The sequence below is a fragment of the Felis catus genome, chromosome A3 (assembly GCF_018350175.1).
Source record: "Felis catus isolate Fca126 chromosome A3, F.catus_Fca126_mat1.0, whole genome shotgun sequence".
NCBI lineage: Eukaryota > Metazoa > Chordata > Mammalia > Carnivora > Felidae > Felis > Felis catus.
This window is the reverse complement of record NC_058370.1, coordinates 129,387,319-129,399,371: the sequence shown is the minus strand read 5'-3', so window position 1 is coordinate 129,399,371 and position 12,053 is coordinate 129,387,319. Positions and strand designations below refer to the sequence as shown.

Below are 12,053 nucleotides of genomic sequence, written 5' to 3'. Positions count from 1 at the left end.
GTCATTTGCTCCTCTAAACTTTGTTGTTCTGATCCTGTGCTGTCCCCTATGGTAGCCACTGGCCTTTGGTGGCTATTGAGCACTTGAAGTACACCTAGACTAGTTTGAAGTATGCCGTAAGTATAGAACACATACAGAATCCCAGATATTTAAAATGAGAAAAAGTGTATGAATATTTTACCAATACATTTTACAGTGAATTTGTATTGAAATAATAGTGTTACAGATCTACTGGGTTGATGAAAATATATTAATTTCACCTGTTTCATTTTACTTTTTTTTTTTTAACGTGGCTACTAGAAAATTTAAAATTACATACGGGACTCACTTTGTACTTCTATTGACAACACTGGTTAATGGGTCAAATGGAGTGGTGGTTGCAGATTACTTCAGGGCAGGGTGGCCTTCCAGTTCTAAACTTTTAAGATATAGCCTTTGATGGAATAGAACTGGGGGAGGTCTGAGGTATAAATGTTGATAGAAAGAACCAGAAAGGATGATGTTTGAGACAAGGCACTGAGTATTAAAAATCACACCGGAAACACAGGGTATGGTGGAGGGGAATGCAAAGGGGCAAGGGGACTATGGGGAGGGGCAAGGGGATTTCGGGTGCTTTGGAGGGTGGGGTTGGCATCAACTTAACCTTGGAGTCTAAATCAATGTCATGACTCCTAATGAGACTAGCCTCAAAGTTTCTGAAGTGGATCCTGCCATACAGAGCAGGATAAAAGATAATGATGCAGATTTTCTGTATTAGGACGGCACTACTACGCGTAAGTTAGAGATGTTCTGGATAATGGATAAGCCTAGAGCCAGGGGGAAGCATTATACTCATTGATACGGAATTTTTCGAGTATGGTTTCACAAACTGACTTATTGAGCAATGAATGTGTGGGGCAAAAAGTGGGAATCTCAAAAGTAAATCTCATGTCATTAAAAGAATCAAAGAAAAGACACTTCAACTATCATTTAATCCAACACCCTCATGTTGGGGATCGGCGCACGGAGGCTCAGAAGGGGGAAGTGGAATTGCCTTTGCTTGTGAAATGATGCTACTCACCTGTAGCAAAGTTGAGCAGTATCGTAGTTCAGAAGTGGGTCTTGTAAAGACTGGTTTCCTTCAAGAAGTTCTTAGGAGCCGAATTTTCTCCCCTTGTTTCTCCCTGCTTTAAAATAACTGAAACAGGTAGTATTTGATGCCTGGACTCTTCCTATTAAAAAACAAAGCAGGGATGACCTTTAAATCTTTCTAAAGTAGAGATTAGTAACATCTCTGCTACTGGACCCAGTAAGCTGTTCAACGCTATATAAAGAATGCGATGTGTTGTTTGTTGAGTTAGCTGCATAGTAAGTAACTGGTTGTAAAATCGTGACACCCCCACCTGATATCCATTATTTGTTGGTTGGCTGGCTCTGCCGAACTGTCTAATAATGGTTTTGTGGTAATAATGTTGGCTTTCCGCTTCCGGTAAATTGGATACTACGTTTGGAGAACTTTTGCTTTTGGCAAAGAGGGAGATCTTCCAGGCGCAGTAATTATTTCACCAAAAACACTCAGAAAAGCAAGATAAATTAAACAAATACACATTTCAAAGAATCAGCGAAGAAATGAGAACTAAGACTCTAAAACTCCAGAGAAGGAAGCTCCTTGCAGAGGCATGTGGAGAACTTTTCCCTTTTTGGGAGGCATGTGCCAATCATTGGTGAGGGCTGATAGCCCAGAACTGGGCCTCTGTCGTGAGACAAAATCCAGCAGAGTGATCTCCATGCAAAAGACTGCAGTGATATTTCCTCTCCCTCTCTCTCTCTCTCTCTCTCTCTCTCTCTCTCTCTCTCTCTCTCTGTCTTTCAAAATAAATAAACTTTTCTTTTTTAAATGGGGTGCCTGGTGGCTCAGTCAGTTAAGCATCTGACTGTTGATTTCAGCTCAGGTCATAATCTCACAGTTTGTGAGTTCAAGCCCCCCATCAGGCTCTGCACTCTTAGTGCAGAGCCTGCTTGAGTTTCTTTCTCTCTCCCTCTATCTCTGCTCCTCCCTTGCTCTCTCTCTCAAAATAAATAAACTTTTTTTTAAAAAGCTAATTAAAATAAAAGACTGCAGTGACAAAACTTGGGTATCACACTATCTCAAAGAGTTCATTTTCACCATCAACAAATATACTAACTTCCCATGGTGCACAGAGCAGGAGACTGAAGTGTTAAGTGAATTCTTCCCAAGAACAGAATGGGATTTCCTTCAGGTTTCCAGGGTTAATGAAACAAAACCCACTGGGAGAAGACCCACGAGACCTACAGATGGGAACTGAAAGCTCTAGAAAAGGGGATGGTCAGTGAGGTATCCACCACTTGTCTAGGGGACAATGGCCTCTCTGAGAAGAGTTGGAGGCTGAGGATGCAGTCCTCGCCCCCAGCAAGAGGCTGCTGCTGGGATACACAGAACCCAGAAGACCTGAAACTTTATACCCCTTGAAGAGCAACTCCCGATTTCCTGCCCCTCAGCCACTGGTAACCACCATTTCGCTCTCTTCTTCTATGAGCTTGACTGTCTTAGATACCTCACATAAGTACAATCATGTGGCATCTGTCCTGTGACTGGCTTCGTTCACTTACCACAATGACCTCAAGATTCAGCCATGTTGTCTCAAATGGCAGCATTTCCTTCTTTTCTTAAGGCTGAATAACAAATGTTCTATTGTATTCTACTATGTTGTAATATTCTACATGCCACATTTTACTTGTCCATTCTTCCCTCGATAGACAATGTCTAGAGATCTGCTGTATGGCGTAGTGCCCATAGTTAACAATACACTTAAAATACACTCTCCTATTAAGTGCTCTTACCATGATGAAAAAGAGGAAATAATGAAAGAAAGGAAGGTAGAAAAAAGGGAAAGTAAAGCTCTTGAAACAATGCCTAGTACATAGCAAGCACTAGTAAACGTTAACAGTTTTAATCCATCCCCCTCCCACAAAAGGAAGAAGCCCACAAAGGTTATCTGGGAAGCAAATAACAAAATACGAGGTTGGAAGGACTTAAATACTGAAGGTGGTCTCTGCCTTCAGCCACAGCCCCCCACAGGGGTAAGCCCCAAACCTCTCACTGTGATCCTCACTTTCCTAAGCCTCCTATTCTCTTCATTTTGGAGGTTCTCTTGGCCTTATGTTCACATTCCAAAGAAGATGTCCCATCTCTGAGACTCAACAAAGAACAATCAGCCATTTTTTCATCATACTGAATCTGTCAGAATTATCTTTTTGGGTTAACAGCTGCTGTCCTTCCATGACCAATTACATAGACAAAATAATGTATTTGAAAAGTAATCTGCAGCCTCATGATCACCAAAGATCAAAGCTATCCTGGGGCAGGCACAGGCCATGGAGCTGGAGAAGAAAATAAAGGCATGTGTTTGGGGGGGAGATGTGAAGAAGCAGAAAGGAGAAAGATAAATCTGAAGCCAATGCCATGAAGGCCCACAGAGACCTCATCACCTGCCCCCTGCCTCCAATTTGTACAAAGCATGTATTGTCTCATAATTAGTTAATTTCTCTCAGGTCTATGTCTCATTCCTCCAACTCCAGGTCAATTGTGAACTTCTCAAGGATGAGGTCTCGAACATCCCATAGCAACTAGCTCTGTGATGAAGGCAGGAAAAGGTCACAGAAAGAGAAACAATGCCAGTAAGAAGGGGGGTAGTTGAAGAAAGGAAGGGAGAAGGGGTAAGACTCAAAAGTCAAACAATACAAAATATATTGTGACATTCTCTTACCACCGAGCATTGACCAAGGCTCATTTAAGGTCTGGTGTGTCCACCTCATAGATGGCTTCCTCGGGTCCAGCCTTAACTTCTTTTTTGATGGCCTGCTCAGAAATGAGCTAAAAGGCACTTAAATGAGTACCAGTAGGTTTCCAGTTCTGCACCATCTGCGACACTTTTAAGGCCACGCAACTGGCCCCCATCCTTGTGGAAAGGCAGTAAGACCCCTGTGAGGATCGTTACACCTGAACAAGAAAAGAAATGGAAAGTGCTGATTTGAAATAAAATTAAAAGCTCCTATTTATTCATATGCGTTTGCTGTTTTTCATTCTCCTTGGGTATTTGTTACACAGTCTCCTAAACTAATTACCCAATTACAGAGGGTGAAGGCATTTAAAGGATTAAAGTGAGATCCCTCACATGTAATATGGAGGTAGAGATGTTTATTAATTTCTCCATCTAAAAATGCTCCCACCCTTTCACAGCTGCTGAATTATTCATTAATCTGCCCCCTCCACCCATGTGTTTAACCAGCATTAATCCCTCCAAGGTACCACTAAATACCACCGGTCATTTATACTAAGCCCTTTAATTAATCACATTAGTGGTCATGTGTTGACCCTCTTCTCGCCCACATGCCATTCACACAATTTCCTGGGGAAAGAACCAACTAGAACACACACTTCTAGCAATGGCTGTAAGGCACTTTGTAACAAATTATTCCTTTAAAATTGAAGCCACCAACATTTCAGACAAGAGAGGTCAAAACTGTGGCTATTTTTATTTTGACATACAGATGTGGTTGACATTTTTATTATGCTCTATGTAGAGGAGGACAAAAAGAGGTATTATACACAAGGAGGAACCTACTGCTCAAAACTATTGATCCACAAATCAGAGATCCATGGAAATCGGCATGCCCCTCTTCTTCAGTGCCAGTGCCCCTGGGAGATGCATTAGTGGATGCATTAGTATTTCCAACAGAGTACAGTGCAAGAAGAAAGACTCCCAAAACTCCACGAGGGAAAGTGTTGATGTGTCCATTCATGCAGATTCTAGTGCAGGCCTGAGTGACACTTCTGTGTTGATCAATAGTGCGTTCGCTTCAGTTGGGTGGCCCCACCATGTCAACACGAAGTTTCCTGCCTGGTAGGGAAAGAGAAAGGCAGCTGGAGAATTGCAAGTGGGATTTCCACTGTGTCAGCCTGGGGTGACAGATGTCGCTTCCAAGGCAGGTCATATAGTCCTACTCAACTACAAAGCGACAAAGCTTTTATGCGTCCAGATGGCAAGGGGAAGCAGGTAATGATAAACAATACTCTTAACGTCTATCAAAGAAAGAGAAGGTGCACCAGTTTTCACTTCAAGTACTTATTGGTTATTGATGTGGTCTGATATGGTAAATGCTATTTTACAAAGAATTTCCCATTGCCTTCCATTTTCCATGGCCTTCTCTTTTTATTCTATCTTGTTTTATAGCTATCATAGCCTATCATGTTTTCTTCTCTTATGTCACTCAGAGACAAAACCCAAAGTGAATAGGGATTTAGTTGGGAAGTGCCTCAACTCTACCATATATATATTTCCATTATGTCAGTTCTCATCAGGCTTCTTTTTTTTCTTATTTTTTTAATGTTTATTTATTTGAGAGAGAGAGAGAGAGTACAAGCAGGGGAGGGGCAGAGAGAGAGGGGGACACAGAATCCTAGATCATGACATGAGCCAAAGTCAGATGCTTAACCTACTGAGCCACCCCGGGGCCCCTCATCAGGCTTCTTAATCTGGATGCCATGATTCAGAGATGATAGGGACTTCCTAGGGCAATGTGTGTGTAATTTCTCCTATGAAGAGGGCCCATACTTTTCTGCAGATTCTTAGAGTTTTCCCTTTACTGGTCTATTGAGTCCTTGGAGGCTGAGACGGTCTTTGTGATCTTTTGACCTTCCACAGCATCCATCAAATGCTGGGCATGGTCAAGTGGACAGAACAGATTGCTGACAAAGGAATCTAGGAAAAGAAGTTGGGAGGGAGTAGGAGTCCTGATAGGGAAAATGTATAAATGGGGTTCAGCAATTGGAGGGATGGGATCTGGCCAACAGGTCCGGCAGAAGGGCATTAAAGACTTGGAGGGAAGGAGCCAGGAGGCAGAATGAGGGCACAAAAAGAGAACGAGAATATCTAGAAGACAAGCATTTATGTGCTTTGCAAAGGGCTGGGAAAAATCACCTTGCCCACCCCCACCCCCCGCCCCCCACCCCCCAGACAAGGAGGCTTTGCCATAAGAGCTTGCTTAACACTGAGCTCCTGGTTAGAAGAGGTCTGGCTGTGCACCCAGATGCATTAACTGCATTTTCTGGAACAAGGGATTAGCATATACACCAAAGGTTTTTAAATGAGTGCTGTGATTTATTTAGCACGTTGACTCACATATTAACTTTAAAGAAATCATCCCCTACAGTATCATTGTGTGAAAGCTAGAAGAAAGATGAAAGGATGGAACTCTAATGCAGAAAGAATTGATGATGTACACAGCAAACTAAATAAAACATTTATAGAAAAAATTATGTTAAAACAAAATGCTGCCCTACAAAAGATAGAAATCCACAACTAATTACTAATACTACAGCATACTTCAATGTTTTAGGGAGGCTGAAATTGTTTTACTTTTTTTATTCTAAAACCGAGAAAGTTGGGGGCGCCTGGGTGGCTCAGTTAGCTAAGCGTCTGACTCTTGATTTCGGCTCAGGTCACGATCTCATGGTTCATGAGTTCGAGCTCTGTGTCAGGCTCTGCGCTGAGTGTGGAACCTTCTTGGGATTCTCTCTCTCTCTCTCTCTCTCTCTCTCTCTCTCTCTCTCTCTTTCACCCCTCCTCACCCATGCTCTCTCTCTCTCTCTCAAAATAAAGAAATAAAACTGTAAATAATAATAATAATAATAATAATAATAATAATGATAATAAGTACATAAAAACGAGAAAGTTGGTTTATTCTGGAATCCCAGGAGGTTCTTTAAAATGTGACAGTGTTTGTACAGTTTCCAGGAGACATGGTGGCTGGAGCTGGTGAGCATAGCTTTTTCCACACTTGGGAGTATTGCCCCGGCAGCTCAGCTGGGCCTGAGCACTGGCCCTCCCACTTGCACTTCCGGGGGGGAGGGGGGTGGGCATCACTCTGCTTGAATTGCAAAAATTGAATTTTAAATACCCTCCCAACTTTGCTTTGTCAATTGACATCACATCTGTGCTGCCGAAGCCAGATGAGAGATCCCCAGCCCCACGCACTCGCCAGCTAGGACCCACTGACAGTGCTCTTTCATAACAGCAACTCAGACAACAACTACCCTTTCTGAGGATGTGCCTGTGCCTATAAATATGTCGTCAGACCTACAGATGAGAAAACTGAAGCCTGACCCTTCAAAAACATCATGGTACGGATCTGTTACCCATGGTACCCATGGTGGACGTCTAATTCCTCAAAAGAGGGGAGTCCCTCACCATTTCATCTTGGATTTTACTCCCATGGTGCCTGCCAAATAGCAAGGACCTAATAATGTCTGCTAACGAGGAGGGGGGATGAACGAGGCTCAGATAGAAACAAATTGTCGACACCGACAGTAAGGATCAGAGGTGGAGTTGGAACTGTTGGTGTGGCCACAAAACTACCTACGAAGGTGCCTCTCTGCACCTGTGAGCTACTCTAGCCAGTGGGATACGATCGGGAAACAAGGGGAGAGGGACATTCCTGATTAGTTTCAGCCAGCTGAGGACAACTGCCCCCATAAAAACTAAATGCTGACTTTTTGCCATGCCCTATATATGGGCGTGTTCTGTATGCTTTGCACACCCTAATATATATATATATTTTTTTTTTTTAACTTAAAAACTGTGGCGTAAATATGGACACAGAAAGATGCATAAGACAATGAATGTTCAATGAGTTATCAGAAAGTGATCTGTCAGGTAAATGCAGCCCATACATTATAATGTAAAGAGCACTCTCAGAACCAGAACCAGCGAGAAGCATGTCCCTCCCCACTCTCCTACCCTTCAGAAATCACTGTGCTGTCATCAGGATAATAATATTCTTGTTCTGTTTGCAGTTTGACCTTCTATACCCTTGCATTATCCTATCAAATTATACAAGTTCCTTAACTGGTAGGGTGTGCAATTACCATCCGTGTCCTAGGAGCAAGATGTCTGGAGTATAGGTCTCGGCACCATGGCCCTGTCCAGCCGCGTGAGGACAAGAGGCAGGGCTGCCTTCCCAGGAGCCCCAGGGAGTGCTTTCTCACCCCTCGGTTTGTCTGGACCTGACCCCAATCTTTGCCCAGAGCCTCTGATCCCCAGCTGCTAAAGAGCTCACGTTCAAGATTTCTGAGCTGGTGTCACCTCCCAGGCAGCGCAGTGGGACTCATGCTTACATCTGGCAACAGGCCTCTGTTCCAATCAAGCCCACATGACTCAGCTAGGGGGAAAAACAGAAAAAGGAAAAAGTCAGTAGGGGGCTATCCGGTGCACCTTGTCCCTGCCAGCACAGGGATGTGCTGGCTTGAAGCTACCACACTTACACTGGAGGGTCCCTGATGCTGTTTTATATGTGAACAAACTCTTCATGTAAAAATCCTGCTAATTCAAGAGGCTGGATGGAGTCCAGAAATCACCCTGTCAAATCCTCTAAGATTTGAAAAAAGCAAGAAACTCAGGCCCAGGAAGGGAAGTGACGACTTGTTCAAGGTTGCACACTGTGATAAGGCACTGGGGCCGGTAATGAGGGTGGGTAAATGCAGCACCCAGCACAGGTGAGGTCGTAATGGTATTTACTTTCCGTTCTGGGCTGGCCAACCTGGTTGGTTCATACTCCATTTCGATGAGGTTCTGGGAAACAAGCCAGCTAACTAGAGGGATTTAGATAAAGCTAACCGGTAGAGTTTCACTTTTGTCCCTGAGCCCGACTTTGATGCCGGAGTTGAGTGTGATCCAGGCAAGGGGAGTTCCTCACTGTCCCGAAGCCACACAAAAGACCAGAGGTCACTGGCATAGTCATCAAAAATCCCTGGGGAAACTGGGTGACTCAGTTGGTTAAGCGTCTGATTTCGGCTCAGGTCATGATCTTGCGGTTTGTGAGTTTGAGCCCCACATTGGGCTCTCTGCTATCAGCAGGGAGACCACTTCAGATCCTCTGTCTCCTTCTCTCTCTCTCTCTCTCTCTCTCTCTCTCTCTCTCTCTCTGCTCCTCCCCCCGTTCATGCTCTCTCTCTCTCTCTCTCTCTCTCACTAATAACTAAACATTAAAAAAAAAATTTAGGGGCACCTGCGTGGCTCAGTTGGTTGAGCATCCGACTTTGGCTAAGGTCACGATCTCAAGGTTCATGGGTTCCAGCCCCCAGTTGGGCTCAGTGCTGACAGCTCAGAGCCTGGAGCCTGCTTCGGATTCTGTGTCTCCCTCTCTCTCTGCCCTTCCCTCGCTCATACTCTGTCTTTCCTGTCTCTCTCTGTCTCTCAAAAAATAAATAAATGTTAAAAAAATTTTTTTAAGTAAATAAATAAATTAAATTAAAAAAAAAAAAAGGAATCCCTCACACTTGCAGGAGTCTTTAGGGGGTGCTATACGGTTTACACAATGCTCTCACACAGGTTATTGGGCCCCTTGGAAGGGGCAAGTCTGATCGTTTTATTCCTAATTTTCAAGGAAGAAACTGAGTTTTTTACCCAAGATCATACAACTAGCGGGGCCGAGGTGACCGATGCCTATTCCATCATGGCCTTCGGTGACAGGAGGGAAGAGAGCCTAAAAGAGGGTGACACATGCTTCATGCTGGCCTCCATGACCCCGTGACACTGAAATATCACAGTAGCCCCTTCCCCCAGCCCCCCACGGTTCTGCTTTCCAAGGTTTCAGTGAAGCATGGCCAAAGGGGTTCCCAGGCAGACGATACAGCCTCACGAGGTTGACAGTAGCCTAACCTCATGTCACGTCATCAGGTTGGCCTTTTCTCACCGCACGTCACCACAAGAAGAAGGGTGAGTGCAGGACAGTAAGAGATTTTGTGAGAGAGAGCACATTCCGATAACTTTTATGACAGCGTGTTGTGATAATGGTTTTATTTTATAATTAGCTGTTAATCTCTTACTGCACCTATGTGACAGTGTAAACTTTATCGTAAGTATGTTTGCATAGGGAGAACCATAATATACATCTCTGTGGTTTCGGGCATCCATGGGAGTCTGGCACATACCCCCGTGGATAAGGGGGTATCCCCCTTCCCCAACGTTGAAGGGTCTCGGGGGATAATCTGACTTAAACACAATGTTGCCCATAAAATTTTGTTGGAATCATGAAAATCAGTAAACTATACCTTTATTCTAAAACCGTTCAACAAGTCATTGTTTTCTACTATGGCATCCCTACCTAATTCAGTCAGCACGGTTGAGCTATGAGGAACTTTACAAATAACCTGGTTCATTTCTCTCATTCTGTGGGTGAGGAAACAGGCCAAAGCCAAGGAATTAACCTTCCCCAGCTGACATAACAAATTTATGGGAGAGTCAGGAGAAACCCCCAATCTCCTGAGCTCCAGTTCCATGTTAACCCACCGACTTTCCCCAGCCCCCCGTCCTCCTTTCCCAAGTGCCTTGTCCTCCCTTAGAGCATGGCCCCATCTTACCTGTTCTTAAGGGGTTTGTACTTAGCATTTTGTCGGGACTTATGAGTGTGTCCTGTTTGTCGTAACATTATCTCACTGAGACTGTCTCCTCCAGTAACCTCCTGCCTGACACTTCACCTCTCTGAGCCTGAGGTCCTCAATTCCAAAACGCAAGTAATCCCTGTGCCTCCTAGCTCACACTGTTGTGAAGAATAAGCTGATATGCACACCGGAGAGGCTAACTATCAATATTTATTCTTGGATTTGCATTCTATGCAATCTGAGCAAGACACTAGACCTCTCGGTGCCTCAGTTTTTTTACCTGTAATGGGGAGATACCACTCTTCAGGATCTAGTCTGAAGCGATGCTGGAAAGGCACGTGCGGGTATTAACACAACCGAATCTCTTCCAGATAAAATGCATTCAAGTTATCAGTGTCTCCATCGAATAATTATTCCTATTCCACTGATCTACATGAATTGAGCTTTTATTTATCGAAGTCACATTCACACTGTACCTACCGTGTGCCCAACACAATAAGGAGAGGAAGTGCGCAGAAAAGCAGCAGACCTAGTCCCTGCTTCAAGAAGCAGACAGTCCCCAGACACAATGAAGGAGACACGAATAAAATAGAATGACTGAAAAAGGATGCAAACGAGCATTCCAGGGAGGTCAGGAAAGTAGTGTCTTGTTCTTAGATTAGTCCATGAGGAGGAACACCAGGTCCAGTAAGGGGGAGGGGGGGGACAGGACATAGGCTTTACCCCACCCCCAGAGCAGCTGGGAAACTGCTTTTGTAAAACTGCTATTTTAGGGGCACCCGGGTGGTTTAGTCGGTGGACGGTCCGACTTCGGCTCAGGTCATGATCTCACGGTTCATGGGTTCGAGCCCCGCGCCGGGCTCTGTGCTGGCAGCGTGGAGCCTGGAGCCTGCTTCCGATTCTGGGTCTCCCTCTCTCTGCCCCTTCCCTGCTCACAGTCTGTCTGTCCCTCTCTCAAAAATAAATAAACATTAAAAAAATTTAAACTGCTATTTTAAAAACAGTCATCACCACTGCAAACAGAGGCAGACACACACTATAAACCAGATACAGAGCCTGGTGAGGATGCAGGGGTGTGCCTCAGCTTTGGTGCTGCCCTGCCCCGCCCGCTTTCTGCAGCCACCCAGCCCCTCAGGGCTGTCTCCCAGTCCCTAATGCAGGGCTGTGCATTCTGGCTCCAGATTCCTCTCTTTTCCATTTACCACCAAAACTCTACGGAATGCCTGCATCCACAGGATGCCAACCTCTGGATCCATGCCCACGTGGTCTCCTGAAAAGCTCCTTGAAACTACTGGTATCTTGTCCCCCACCACACACACACACACACACACACACACACACACACACACACACATCCTGATTCAATCGTTCCTGAAACCGGGAATGTGAGTTTTAAGGATGCTCTCTGATTGGTTCTCATTTATACTCTTGGTTGACACCCATAATGGACTCAGAGTCTATGTAATTCGCAAACTAGAGAGCAGTCCCATAAGAAGGTGTGTGCTAATTCAAAGCCTCCCAGAGATGTGGTGACCAACAAACGACCCGAGTCTCCACATTCCCACTCCAGGTCCAGGTTGCCCTTGTTAGCACAACAGAGTTGACAAAAGGT

The 12,053-nt window shown here is 44.6% G+C and overlaps 1 long non-coding RNA gene across 1 annotated transcript; it reads right to left on the bottom strand.

Moving 5' to 3' along the window:
• Nucleotides 1-823: 823 nt before the first annotated feature.
• On the bottom strand, nt 824-8,053 carry LOC123384230. The gene is made up of 4 exons (XR_006594959.1): nt 7,928-8,053; nt 4,626-4,901; nt 3,768-4,000; nt 824-1,211 (listed from the first exon to the last, which is right to left on the bottom strand). It is a non-coding gene; the product is annotated as an uncharacterized LOC123384230 (long non-coding RNA).
• Between the last annotated feature and the right edge of the window lie 4,000 nt (nt 8,054-12,053).